The following is a 15,219-nucleotide window of genomic DNA, read 5'->3' on the forward strand; positions in this document are numbered from 1 at the left end:
TATCAAAAAATTACAGAATCTGCAAGAAGGACTTGTTTATGTTTGACCCTTACAGAGGACCTGTACTGTGGAAACTGCCCAAAAAAAGATAGTCAGAGGGCAAAGGACTAGTTACTGGTATAACTCTGTGGTCCTCCTGCATCAGATCTTTGCCCCACTACTGGTTTAACATGCTTTGCCCTGTGGAGGCAGTCATCATGGTGGAGGAGAAGGTTCTCTGCTTCCCACATCAGAACTGCCCCCCCCCCCCAATGCATACTTCCCAACTTTTTGAGATTGGAATGAGGGACACCTATCAGCAAAAGTATGCAGGCATAGGAAACACGCCTGGCCACGCCCCCTTAAAGGAGAATTGTACAAAAAAACAAGATTGGTTAAACACACAAAATGCTTTTTTTAACCACTAATATTCCTTTATATTGGCTTTTGGAATTTACAAATGCAACAATTTAGAAATCAGATGAAAGGTTTAGCACTGGAAATTAGCGCATTGTATATACATCTATATAGATTAGACCAAAATGATGGACAAATGAACAGGAATGAGGAACAGAGGGACAGTCGAAATGAAGGACAGTTGGGAGCTATGCCCCAATGACTGGTGGGATAATGATGAAGAATCAGCAGGAGGGGTGCAAGAAGCACAGATTCACAGAATAGATGAAATAAGTAAGAAAAAGAACCCCTCACACGACCGGTTTAGCCTTCGGAATAAACTCCGAAGGTTTCTCCGACGGAACTCCAACGGAATTCCATTCAAGCGGTCTCGCCTACACACGGTCAATCCAAAGTCCAACCAAAGTCTTACTGTCCAGAACGCGGTGACGTACAGCGGGACTAGAAAAAGGAAGTTCAATAGCCAGTAGCCAATAGCTTCCGTCTCGTACTTCAGAGCATGCGTCGTTTTTGGTCCGTCGGAACAGCATACAGACGAGTGGTTTTCCCAATCGGAATTGGTTCTATATTTAGAGCATGTTCTATTTCTAGGTCCATCAGGATTTTCGAAAACAGAAGTCCGATGAGGCCTACACACGACCGGAATAGACGACGAAAAGCTTCCGTCTGACTTTTTCTGTCGAACATTCCGCTCGTGTGTACAAGGAATTAGGAGTGAGACTATAAGGGCACTAATGAAAAACTAAAAATATAATGTAATGTCAGTAAAAAGTTATACATTTATTGATACAAAATGGTAAAAGACATCATGGAATCAAAGTCCCCGAATATATGTAGTTTACAGCAATATATATATATATATATATATATATATATATATATATTTAATTTCTTTAAATTATGTCAAGGTGTCAGAGGTGTCGGGAGGCTTGCAGGGTCAGGGCAACCTATGGGAACAGTCACCCTCCAGCGGCCCTCATGGGAGTGGCACTACATTTTTTAAAGCATTCTTACTTTACAGCATTTCTTCACACCTGCATATAACTTTTGCACAGTATTGTACAACTATTAGGCTCAAGGTAGAAGTGCTCTCCAATTTCAGAGGAGGATTTTGTGACAAAAGCAAATATTTTCAGAGGGCTTTAGTCACAATTAACATTTATAGGTGTTCCCATTCAGGTCCACCCTAAACCCTTTAATTACCCTGACAGTCCTGTCCTCTTTCCTTGTGAGATATCGCAATCTTCACAATACAATAATATGGGGTATGATCTGGTAGCATGGTATACCTGCAACAGCCCTGAAGGTAGGACATGACCTTATCATGGATGAGAGGTCATAGTCACAATCACAAGTTGCTGTGCGAGATGTGAGCTAATTTTTTCTCTGGAAGCCCAGATACTGGATCTGGAGAACCAAGTAGCAACACTGAGAAGCATTAGCTACCTGGAAAGGAGTTTGGACATTACCCAGCAGGTGCTGGCAGGGGCCAGCCTAGAGGAGGTTGGAGAGATGGAAGCACAGGAACCAGAGGTAGGTAGCCTGGTGACAGAAAGGAGGAGGGGTAGAGGGAAGAGCGCTAGGGAGGCCAGTCCTGAGTTGGTACACCCCCAACAAATATGCCAAGTTTCATGATGATGGGGATATAAGCTTAGGGTTGGCAGAGCTGGAGCAGGTGCTCTCCCATAGCTGCCAGGGGAGTGATGGCTCCAGTAAAGAGGGGAGCGATGATGCAGGTAAGGCCAGACATGTGCTGGTTGTGTGAGACTCAATTATTAGGAGGACAGAGAGGGCACTCTGTCAGAAAGACCCGGGGTGCCGAACAGCGTGTTGTTTACCGGGCGCTCAGGTTCGGCACATCACAGATCGGCTGGACAGATTATTGGGAAGGGCTGGGGAGGACCCAGTGGTCATGATACACGTTGGTACCAATGACCAAGTGATAGGAAGGTGGAGAATCCTAAAAAACGATTTCAGGGACTTAGGGAATAGATTGAGAAAAAGGACCTCCAAGGTAGTTTTCTCTGAAATATTTCCTGTACCTTGAGCCACACCAGAGAGGCAGCAGGAGCTCAGGGAACTAAACAAGTGGCTAGGGAACTGGTGCAGTAAAGAGGGATTTGGGTTCCTGGAGAACTGGGCTGACTTCTCAGTTGGTTACTGGCTCTTTAGTAGGGATGGGCTGCACCTTAATGAGGATGGTACAGTTCTATTGCGAAGTAAGATGGCCACAAAGCTAGAGGGGCTTTTAAACTAGGTGTTGGGGGGGGACCAGGGAAAATGATAACTGACAGGGAGCAGGTGACAGAGGGTGATAGGAGAGTCAGCAGTAGTTATAGCAGTGAAAATACAAACATAACAACCAATCACGGGGTAAGTGAGTGGGCAATTCAATTTCAAAAACAAAGCCAGGAGAAACAAAGGACGAAGAGGAGTATACACAAATGCCAGGAGTCTAGCTAACAAAATAGTGGATCTGGAGCTGCTATTACAGGAGGCGAATTTAGACTTTGTGGGAATAACCGAAACTTGGTTTGGCAGCTCACACGAAAGGCTGGCCAATATACAGGGGTATTCCTTGTATCGAAAGGATAGGGAAGGTAGAAGAGGGGGAGGGGTGTGTATATATGTAAAAAGTGATGTAAGGGTGGTAGAGAGGAGCGACATTATGTATGGGACTAGGGGGAGGTGGAATCAGTATGGGTAGAACTTCAAAGAGAGGAGGTGAGTGGGAAATTAATAGTGGGGGTAGGCTATAGGCCACCTAACATGAAGGAGGAGGAGGAGCTGGAACTGCTATCTCAGAAATGGCAGAGAAACAGGGTAATGTAATCATAATGAGGGGCTTCAATTATCCCGATATCGAATGTGCAGAGGGAACAGCTCAATCACTAAAGGCCCGTCATTTCATGAATTTTTTACAGGACAACTTCATGTCCCAAATGTTGGATTCCCAAACTAGAAAGAATGCCCTGTTAGATCTATTAATTACGAATGATTCAAGTCTGATCTCACATGTGGAGATACGCGATAACTTGGGATCTAGCGATCATAGGATGATCGCGTTTACCATAAATCACAGGAAAAGGAGGCATATGGGTAGTACAAAAACTCTAAATTTCAAACGAGCCAATTTTCCTGAGCTATGGTCATTGCCACATGACATTAATTGGGACCAAATTCTGCAATCATTGAACACAGAAGAGAAATGGGAATGCTTTAGGAGCATATTAAACAAAGGTATCAAACAATGCGTTCCACTGGGCAATACAGTAAATATAGTGGAGTGAAAATTAAACCTGGGTGGTTAAACCGTAATGTGAGTAGCGATATCATGGAGAAAAGTATGGCCTTTAAAAAATATAAAGGGAATGGGTAACCACCAGCATTCCTGCACTACAAGGAATGCAATAAGAAATGTAAAATCGCAATCAGGGTGTCTAAAAAAGATTACTAGAGACACATAGCGGAATAAAGTAAAAAGACAAAATCAGAGCACATTCTTCACTGTTAGGGCAATAAGGATGTGGAACCCTCTTCCGCAATTTGTGGTGGATGCAGGGAGTATGGATATCTTTAAAATACTCTTAGATATACATCCTAAAGGACAGAACATACAGGGATATGGGAAATCATTATAGACACTGATACACATGCACCTACACAGGTTGAACTGGATGGACTATTGTCTTTTTTCAGCCTTACCGACTAATAGTACAGCAGCTCCGACCAGAGCTGACAGTTTCCTTTTCATTCAACCAAACTTATAGTGTGTACCAGGCTTAAGATTTGTTACATGACATATGCTGCAAAATAATTTCAATAGTATGCGTAACTGCACACCATGGAAAATGCTTTATCTTTTCTTTACCGTAGAAAAAAAAAAAAATGATTATCACCCAATCGCTGGACAATTTTTGCACTGAAATTGTCTTGGACCAAGAAGTACATCACTGAAATATCAGTGATTAAATGCCAAACTCAACACACTCAATTAAATTCACCAATTTACCAAGAGTTTTTTTTTTTTTAATATGAGTAAGCTAAAATTTTATGTTCATACCTCATTTAAATCATGTTTTCCTTGTAGCGATGTTACACCAAATTTTTAAAAAATCCCAAATATTTGTTTTAAATGTACATTTTTGTACCAGAATCAAAATCTGAGTTTTATGGTAAACAGGACAAGTAGTAGCATAAAAATTCTACTTTTCATTGTGTTAATGTTTAGGACACATGTCCAATGGTTTCTGAGATCTTATAGCTTGTTAGCTCACTATATTTTCTCCATTTATATCCCTATTCCCTTGATATTACACTGACATGTTTAAATCTGGAATTGTGTTTTTGTTCCTATTTTTGATTATAAAATACAAAAAAGAAAAATTAAATCATTCTTGGATAAAAATAACCCAAAAAAGAAGCCTCGCCATACCTCCCCATTAAAAAAAACATATATTTAGTCCTTTGAAAAAACAATATGTAACAGCTACTGTGTACAATATCAATACTTTTTTCCTCACCTTAAATACTCATAGTCCACTGTAAATGTTACCATTTTAGACTACATTTCCTTCGTGAAAAAAAAAAATTTCAATTGATGAAACTGAATTTTTTTCCTTTTGAAATTTTAAAACCCTTGGCATTCCCAAAAATGTTCACCAAATTCCTTTGAACTCAATGAGAAGTTGAAAGAACTGGGAAGACAGACTGTATTCTGTGTGCACAGAGCAGCAAAGAAACAAGGAATGAGCTTCCTTATATAACTGACACTGTATAGTCCCTCAGCTTGGTAGCAAAATGTTTTTTGCTCAATGTCCCAGCTGAACGCCCTCTGGTCTTTTGTGAACATCCCTCATCTGTCTCATCTAATGTGGTGGTTATTCAATATTATACACCCTTATGGAATTTTACATTAATAAAGTGTTTGGGCTCCAATCAAAAACGTTTGATATGCTATGTTGGGTATTATTAAATATATAACTGGTTGAAATGGTGTGTTTAAATCTGCTAGGACTTCTGATCTGAATTGTATCTACATTCAAATGATCACCTTGTTAACAGTTTTTCCAGAATGAATAAAAGCAGAGTATGGTAGAGCTGTAGAAAGGACCTTTCCTGGAGAAATTGCTGCTTAGATCTAAATTTAGCCAAAATATAAAATAAAAAAATCAGCACAAGGGCCACGACTTACTATTAATCTGATGTGTCCCTTGTGTTCTTCATAACTCAATTCTTTTAGCCACTGCCGCATCAGAAGATTATGGCACTTGCTGTGTGTGTGGAATCATATAATGAAGATTTCAAGAATCCAGCAGCACAAGGGACACATTGGATTATTATTATTATTATTATACAGGATTTATATAGCGCCAACAGTTTACGCAGCGCTTTACAATATAAAAAGGAGACAATACAGTTACAATACAATAAAATACCAGAGGATTAAGAGGGCCCTGCTCAGAAGAGCATACAATCTAATTGGGTGGGGCAGGTGGTACAAAAGGTTGTAACTGTGGGGAATGAGCTGATGGAAGTGGTAGAAGATTAGTTGGAGACGTGATAGGCTTTCCTGAAGAGATGAGTTTTCAGGATCGCCTGAAGGTAGCAAGAGTAGGGGAAAGACGTACAGGTAGAGGTAGCGAGTTCCAGAGGATGGGAGAGGCTCTGGAGAAATCCTGGAGACGAGCATGGGAGGAGAAGACGAGAAAGTTTGAGAGTAGGAGGTCTTGAGAAGAGCGGAGAAGATGGTTTGGGTGATATTTGGAGACAAGATTGTTGATGTAGCTCAGGGCAGAGTTGTGAATGGCTTTGTATGTTGTGGTTAGTATTTTGAATTTAATTCACTGAGTGATTGGGAGCCAGTGTAGGGATTGGAGGAGAGGGTTGGCAGACACTGAGCGGTTGGTAAGGTGGATAAGTCTGGCAGCAGCATTCATGATAGACTGAAGAGGGGATAGCCTATGGAGGGACAGGCCAATGAGAAGGGAGTTGAAATAGTCAAGGCGAGAGATAACAAGGGAGTGAATGAGTGTGTCAGAGAACTCACAGCGCTAGCTCCCGTCTCCATGCAGCAGCGTCTAACGGCCATGCGCGGTGTCCCCGACAGATACGAGCGAGTTCCGGATCGGACGTGCACAACCGCGCATCCGTACGAACGTATGCACGCACCCGCACAGCCATACGTGCGGGTGTACGTTCTCACGCACGCACGTTCACGTCCACCAATCCTGGCGCTCGGCGCCATATATAAACAAGGTTCGTGCCTGACACTAGTGCTGGATCGTCTTCAGCTAGTTCCTGATTTCCTGACGTTCGTGTGACCTGTTACTTGCTCCTGATTACCTGGCTTCCTGACCACTCTCTCGGATCTCCCTTGTCTGCTACCTACCTTACGGATTATACTGACCCTGGCTTGGACTATCTTCTACGGCTCTGCCTCCTGACTTTGTACCTCGCTGCCTGCCCGTTGCCGACCTCTGCCTGACCTTGACCACGAACTGTCTTTTGTTTTGGATACCTCGCTGCCAGCCCGTTGCCGACCTTTGCCTGACCTGACGTTGCAGTTGCCCCTGAACCTACGCCTGCCCGGCTTCTACTAACAGTTCTGGTGACCTATCTTTCATCTAGCCTCCGGAGGATTCCGAATCTCCAAGTTCCAGTTCTCCAGCCGCAGGCACCTGCACCCTTCTGTGCCCCGGCACTCCCTGTCCCTACTACCAGGGGTGTCAGGACCAGGACCGTGCGAGAGGCCTCCCTCTACATTCAGACTCTGCTGAAGGTACGTGACAGTACGATCCAGCCAAGATGGAGTCTGAAAGGGGGACCTCACCTCTAGACACTCTGTGCCAACAGATTTCGGCCCTTACCCAGGCAGTCCAGGGCCTACAAGATGGCTACCGGCAACTTGAGCAAAGAGTGGAGTCATTGTCTCCAAATCCTTCAACTCACCAGGCAGCTACAGCCGCTCGGTCTCCCGGTCCAGTGGCCGCAGCAGCAGCACCTGCAATAATGGTGCCACCCCTAGAGCCTCGAGTCCCCACTCCAGAGAGGTTTTTCGGAGATCGCAGCAAGTTCCGTGCCTTTAAAAATGCCTGCCAGCTATACTTCCTGCTACAGCCCCGTACCTTCTCTTTGGAGAGCACCAAGGTGGGGTTCATCATTTCACTACTCCAGGGGGAACCTCAAACCTGGGCTCACCGCTTATTGGAGCAAGCCAGTCCACTATTAGATACTATGGACTCTTTCATGAATGAAATGGCCAAAATGTATGACGACCCTCAACGAGCCACCACTGCAGAGGCCAGTCTTCATGCTCTCCAGCAGGGACGTAGGCCAGTAGAAGATTACGTAACTGACTTTAGGCGATGGAGTTCCGATACTCAGTGGAACGCCGCCGCCCTCCGCTATCAGTTCCGCATGGGACTCTCTGAGGCACTGAAAGATGAGTTGGCCCGAGTTGGACTTCCAGACTCTTTGGAAGACCTGATCCAATTGTCCATCCAGATAGACCGTCGCCTAAGGGAACGGAGATCTGAAAGAACCAGTCAGATGCGACCCACCTGGATGCTACCCAAAGTTCCTAGCAACCCTACTATGTCCACCTCCCATGTACCTGCTGCCACCTCCGAAGCTCCGGAACCAATGCAGATAGGGTTGCTCCGCTCACCACTGTCACTTGAAGAGAAACAGCGTCGACGTCAGAACAACCTCTGCCTCTATTGTGGGGAGGCCGGCCACTACGCAAATATGTGCCCAAATAAAGCTCGTAAGTTTAACTATCTACCTCATGAACCTAGAACACTAACTGTAACAAGATCTGCTCACATTGCTGTCCCTGTTTCCTTACAGCTTCCAGAAGGAACACTCCGGGTCCGGGCCATAATTGACTCTGGCGCCTGCAGCTGCTTCATAGACCGTGCCTTTGCCCTACAACATGACATCCCATTAACACCCAAGCAACAGCAACTTTCCATACGACTTGCAGATGGGTCAAACATTAAATCCGGGCCTATTACGCATGAAACCCAACCACTGCCCGCCAGCATATTACCCAACCATCAGGAACTATTGTGCCTGGACGTCATCTCATCCCCATTGTTTCCAATTATTCTGGGAATGCCGTGGCTACAAGCCCATAATCCCCAAATCAACTGGGTTACGGGCGAAGTAGTGTTCCAGTCCAGCTATTGCCTCCAGAACTGCCTCAAGGTCTTCCACCATGTAACCCCAGTCCTCGGCTGTTTAAAATCTACGTCAGAGTCCCAAGAACTGGTTCCATCTGTCTACCATAGTTTCCTGGATGTGTTTGATAAGCATAAAGCAGATACTCTTCCTCCCCACCGGGTTTATGACTGCCCAATTGAACTGTTACCAGGGGCAGAAATCCCGTTTGGAAGAATCTTTCCCCTGTCGGAACCCGAACTCCTGGTCCTTAAGGAGTACATTAATGAAAACCTCAAAAAAGGTTTCATCAGACATTCCTCTTCTCCAGCTGGCGCTGGAATATTTTTCGTAGAGAAGAAAGATCATTCCCTCCGCCCGTGTGTGGACTACAGAGACCTAAATAAAATAACAGTTAAGAACCGCTATCCTCTTCCCTTGATCCCAGAACTGTTTCAGAGACTTCGCTCGGCCCGGATATTCACAAAATTGGATTTGCGAGGTGCCTATAATTTGGTTCGAATCCGTGAGGGTGATGAGTGGAAGACAGCTTTCCGGACACGCTTCGGCCACTTCGAGTACCTAGTTATGCCATTCGGACTCTGCAATGCACCAGCCACCTTCCAACATTTTGTGAATAACATTTTTAGAGATTTCCTGGACTCATTCGTAATTGTCTACCTGGACGATATCCTGATATTCTCAGACTCCTTAGAAACACACCGTGACCATGTGAGGCAAGTTCTTCTGAGATTGAGACAAAACGGACTCTTTGCCAAAGCCGAGAAATGTGAGTTTGAGCGCCAGACCATTCACTTTCTCGGCCTGGTAATATCAACTCGGGGTGTAGCAATGGATCCTCAGAAAGTCTCAGCCATCATGTCCTGGCCACCCCCAACCGATAAGAAAGGGGTGCAACGTTTTATTGGATTCTCTAACTTTTATAGAAAATTTATTAAAAATTTCTCCAGTATTATAGCACCCATCACACATCTTACAAGGAAGCAAAGCCGTTTTCAGTGGACCACAGCAGCCCAAGCTGCATTCGACAAATTAAAGGAGCTATTTACCTCTGCTCCGGTGTTGAAACACCCTGATCCTGCCCTACCTTATACCCTGGAAGTGGATGCATCAGAGAATGCTGTGGGGGCCATCCTGTCCCAGCGCCAAGGGCCAAAATCTTTAATGCACCCTGTGGCTTTCTTCTCCAAGAAATTAGGTGCCTCCGAGAGAAATTATGACGTTGGGGACCGAGAGCTCTTGGCGATAAAAGCAGCCTTGGAAGAATGGCGGTATCTCCTAGAGGGGGCAGCACATCCCATCTTGATCTTCACTGATCATAAAAATCTCGAGTATCTCAGGACTGCCAAACGCCTCAGACCCAGACAAGCAAGATGGGCCCTCTTCTTTTCCCGTTTCAATTTCCACCTTACCTATCGGCCAGGATCTAAAAACATCAAACCCGACGCGCTATCCCGCATGTTCACGGAAACTGTGGATCCTTCCCCACCAGATACGATCCTGCAAGCTGGAAATTTCTTATTGACCCAATCCAGTGTGATATCACAGATCCGTCAGGCATCTTTAGGGACAACGATACCCCCAGGAACTAACCTCCAAGAAAAAGATGGGCTCTTCTGGCAAGGGAGTAAGATTTTTGTTCCCCAAGGTCTACGTACCACCATTCTACAGGTCTGTCATGATTATCCCTTAGCGGGCCATTTTGGGGGTCACAAGACCATGGACTTAATTCAAAGGCATTTTTGGTGGCCCAACCTTGCAAAGGACTGTAGAATTTATGTAAACTCTTGCTTGACCTGCCTCAGGAATAAAAGTAACAAGAACAAAGCCTGGGGACTACTGAGACCACTGCCCATCCCCGAAAGACCTTGGGATAAAATCGCAATGGACTTCATTGTCGAGCTTCCTCCTTCTGATGGATTCTCATCTGTCTTTGTGGTCGTTGACCGTTTTTCCAGGATGGCACATTTTATCCCTATGAAAGGGACTCCGTCGGCAACCGAGACTGCCAGAGTGTTTATTAAAGAGATTGTTAGACTCCACGGAATTCCCAGTGACATTGTTTCTGACCGTGGAGTACAATTCACATCTAAATTTTGGAAGTCATTGTGTGAGACACTAGGCATCAAACTGAACTTTTCTTCAGCATATCACCCCCAGACCAACGGGCAAACTGAACGCACCAACCAAACATTGGAACAGTACCTACGTTGTTTTTCTTCTTTTTCTCAGGAAGATTGGGCCTCATTGCTACCCTTGGCGGAATTTGCATTCAACAATGCTACGCACTCTACCACAAACCAGTCACCCTTCTTCTCCAACTACGGGTTTCACCCTTCCTTTTTGCCAGCGCTCATACCAGACTCTCCTGTACCTGCTGTCCAGGACAGACTCAATTTCTTTGCTGCAAACAATAAGTTGCTTAAAGAAACTATCTCTAAGGCACAGGAAGATAATAAAAAATTCTTCGACAAGAAAAAGAGGGGAGAGTTGGAGCTAAAGGTTGGTGATCGTGTGTGGCTGGCTACTAAGAATCTGAAGTTGGCATGCCCTTCTAAAAAACTGGGACCTAGATACTTAGGGCCCTTCCCAGTCAAGAAGAAGATTAATTCAGTCGCCTATGAACTCGAACTTCCCAATTCATTCAGGATCCACCCTGTTTTCCATGTTTCACTACTCAAGGTCGATGTACCAAATTCCTTTCCAGATCGGGAGGTAGGACCCCCTGAAGCTATAATTGTGAATGGGGAAGAAGAATTCGAAGTTGAAGCCATTTTGGACCATAGGAAACGGCAAGGGCAAAACCAGTATTTAATCAAATGGAGAGGCTTTGGCCCAGAAGAGAATTCCTGGGAACCTGAAACAAATCTCCATGCTCAAAGACTCATACGGGCCTTTCACCGCTCCCGCTCAGAGGGTTCGGTGTCTAGAGGCATCCAGAGGCTGCCCGTAAGGAGGGGGCAATGTCAGAGAACTCACAGCGCTAGCTCCCGTCTCCATGCAGCAGCGTCTAACGGCCATGCGCGGTGTCCCCGACAGATACGAGCGAGTTCCGGATCGGACGTGCACAACCGCGCATCCGTACGAACGTATGCACGCACCCGCACAGCCATACGTGCGGGTGTACGTTCTCACGCACGCACGTTCACGTCCACCAATCCTGGCGCTCGGCGCCATATATAAACAAGGTTCGTGCCTGACACTAGTGCTGGATCGTCTTCAGCTAGTTCCTGATTTCCTGACGTTCGTGTGACCTGTTACTTGCTCCTGATTACCTGGCTTCCTGACCACTCTCTCGGATCTCCCTTGTCTGCTACCTACCTTACGGATTATACTGACCCTGGCTTGGACTATCTTCTACGGCTCTGCCTCCTGACTTTGTACCTCGCTGCCTGCCCGTTGCCGACCTCTGCCTGACCTTGACCACGAACTGTCTTTTGTTTTGGATACCTCGCTGCCAGCCCGTTGCCGACCTTTGCCTGACCTGACGTTGCAGTTGCCCCTGAACCTACGCCTGCCCGGCTTCTACTAACAGTTCTGGTGACCTATCTTTCATCTAGCCTCCGGAGGATTCCGAATCTCCAAGTTCCAGTTCTCCAGCCGCAGGCACCTGCACCCTTCTGTGCCCCGGCACTCCCTGTCCCTACTACCAGGGGTGTCAGGACCAGGACCGTGCGAGAGGCCTCCCTCTACATTCAGACTCTGCTGAAGGTACGTGACAGAGTGGCTTGGTGGTTTCATTTGTTAAAAAGGGGGCGAATTTTAGAGATGTTACAGAGGTGAATTCTACAAACTTTTGACAACGACTGGACCTGGGGCTGAAATGACAAGTCAGAGTCTAGGATTACACCTAGTACCCTGGCATGAGGGGAGGGACTGATAGTTGCGTTGTTGATTTTGATGGAAAAGTCATGGAGGGGGGCACGGGTGGGGGGGGTTATTAATAGTTCAGTTTTAGAGAGATTTAGTTTAAGGAAGTGTTGCAACATCCATGCTGATATGTCAGTTAGTAAGTTAGTAATGTGAGAGGAGACTGAAGGAGTGAGGTGAGGAGTAGACAGATAGATTTGGGTGTCATCGGCGTATAAGTGGTATTGGAAGCTGTGGACGGTTATCAAGTGACCAAGGGAGGAGGTGTAGATAGAGAAGAGAAGGGGTCCAAGAACAGAGCCTTGGGGGACCCCCACAGAAAGGGGCAATGAAGAGGAGGAGACAGAGTTGTAGGTGACACTGAAGGAGCGCTGTGATAGATAGGCAGAGAACCAGGATAGAGCAGAATCTCGGAGGCCAAGGGAATGTAGTTTATTGAGAAGGAGTGGGGGGTCAACAGTATCAAAGGCCGCAGAGAGGTCAAGTAGTAGGAGTATGGAGTATTGGCTGTTGGTTTTAGCAGTTAGTTAGCAGTTAGTAAATCGTTAGTGATAGTAAGTCATGTATATATAGAGATTGTATGGGCTATGGGGGTACCTCATCCATGGAAAATTCTTTAGAAAAAAATGGACAGACCGAGCGGACTTTACCGGTATCAGTGAAGGACTGTCAAACATAATAGTACTAAATATCTTTATTACAAAATTAAAATATTTTTTTTTACACATTCAGAATAAAATCAAAATTGAGTGGCTCTAAACAATTTTACCACTTGGTTAGTTATACAATAGATCCCTGTTACTATTGGGTCAAAAAGTCGATGCGTTTCACTTTCGTGCTTCCTCAGGACCTTATTCCCCTGACATTAGACAGAGATCCTATTCAAGAAAAAGAAGAGAACATATTTTGATTGGATGAAAAATGCAGCATATCAGATTGTACAGGCTATCTCTATGAATATATACATAGAGCGGTAGAACATGCGTAGAGGGCCACTTTCATGTAAAGAAGAGCCCTCAAAAAATAACGTGCCAATGCCAAAAGCAACCCAATGGCCAATGTCCTTAAAAATTTAAATAAATATGCAAAAACAGTAAAAAGGACTGGATAGTCCTATTCTGGAAAATAATAATAAGCATGGGGTTGGTAAGCTGCCATAGTGAATGTAATGGGTGCTAGGCTATACAACAGCTGCAGCAATATAGTACTTGCTAGTAGTGGGGTCCCAAACAAGAGGGAAAAATCAAATAAACAAGAGCTCACATTATATACTTAGAGATTAAATATCTGTTTTTCTCAGCATGATCCCTATGGAATCTGAACAAAACATACAGTCAATACTCCATGTACTAGGTCCATATTGCCAGAGTTCACAAAAACCAAAAACAAAGGGATGTGCTTCAGTGGTAATAAAGATGTTCATCAATAGTGGTATTAAATCCGGAACATTGATGTCTCCTTTATGGCGATTGAAATCTAAATATAATATAAAATAATATATAATCCTCAACCATCACATAAGTTCAAATGTGACGGAATTCTAATATAGAGGATAACAACAATCTGCACACTGACTTACCAACTGACTTTTATTCAAAGCTCTATAAAGGGTTGGATTCATTGTATAACAGACACCTCTCATCTGGTCCCACTCCAATTTCTCAGCCAGAAAATCTACAAAGTATATATATAAGTGCACCCAAGAAGCTGTTGTCAACTTCTCAGCGACAATATTTAAAACTATCATATATACTCTAGTATAGGCCAACCTGAATATAAGCCGAGGCACCTAATTTTACCACAAAAAACTTGGAAAACATATTGACTCGAGTATAAGCTTAGGGTGGGAAAATGCAGCAGCTGCTGGGTAAACAATGTCCATCTGCAGCCTCACTGTGCCCATTTGCAGCCTCACTGTGCTCATTGCAGCCTCACTGTGCCCATCTGCAGCCTCACTGTACTCATTTGCAGCCTTACTGTGCCCATTTGCAGCCTCATTGTGCCCATCTGCAGCCGTACCTTTGATTACTAAAACAGCGGGTGTCTCCCACTGTGTTATGCAGTCTGTTCGGCAGCCGTCCATTGTAACAAATCCTCGCCCTTGTCTGTGATAGAGGAACACTGATACAGTTTCCAAGCATTGTATCAGTGTTCCTCTATCACAGACGAGGAGTAGGCAGGGCTTTGTTACAGTTGGCGGCCACCGAACAGACAGCATAACACAGCGGGAGACACACCGCTGTTTTCGTAATCAAAGGTACGGCTGCTGTACGGCTCACTCGAATATAAGCCGAGAGGGAGTTTTTCAGCCTAAAAAGTGGGCTGAGAAACTTGGCTTATACTCGCGTATATACGGTACCATACTAATGTAACCAGATGTCAATAGCGCGCACCTCCACAGACTTCCACTAGGCAACACAGCAACGTCCACTATTGCTTACATGCACAGGCGGATCTAATAAAGGCTGATTTTGGCGCCAAAACGGCGTCTTGATTGTCATAGATATCATCTGTAATCATGGGAGGGTATTCTCTATCTTCAGGGTGTCCTGCATACTGGCGTCCTATATCAAACAGTGGCTGCATATGGTCAGCGCATGCGCCGAACATCAACCTCTGTCTGTGTTAAACCGAAAGTGCGCGCATGCGCAGTAGAGCCGGCGCGAATCTCTTAATTACAAGTAGCCACAGGGAACAGACCTCCTTAGACAAAGCCACATTACCTCTACCTGATAATCTTACATGCACAGTCAGAAATCAAATAGCCAA

This window comes from Aquarana catesbeiana, linkage group LG13 (genome assembly GCF_042186555.1).
Source record: "Aquarana catesbeiana isolate 2022-GZ linkage group LG13, ASM4218655v1, whole genome shotgun sequence".
NCBI lineage: Eukaryota > Metazoa > Chordata > Amphibia > Anura > Ranidae > Aquarana > Aquarana catesbeiana.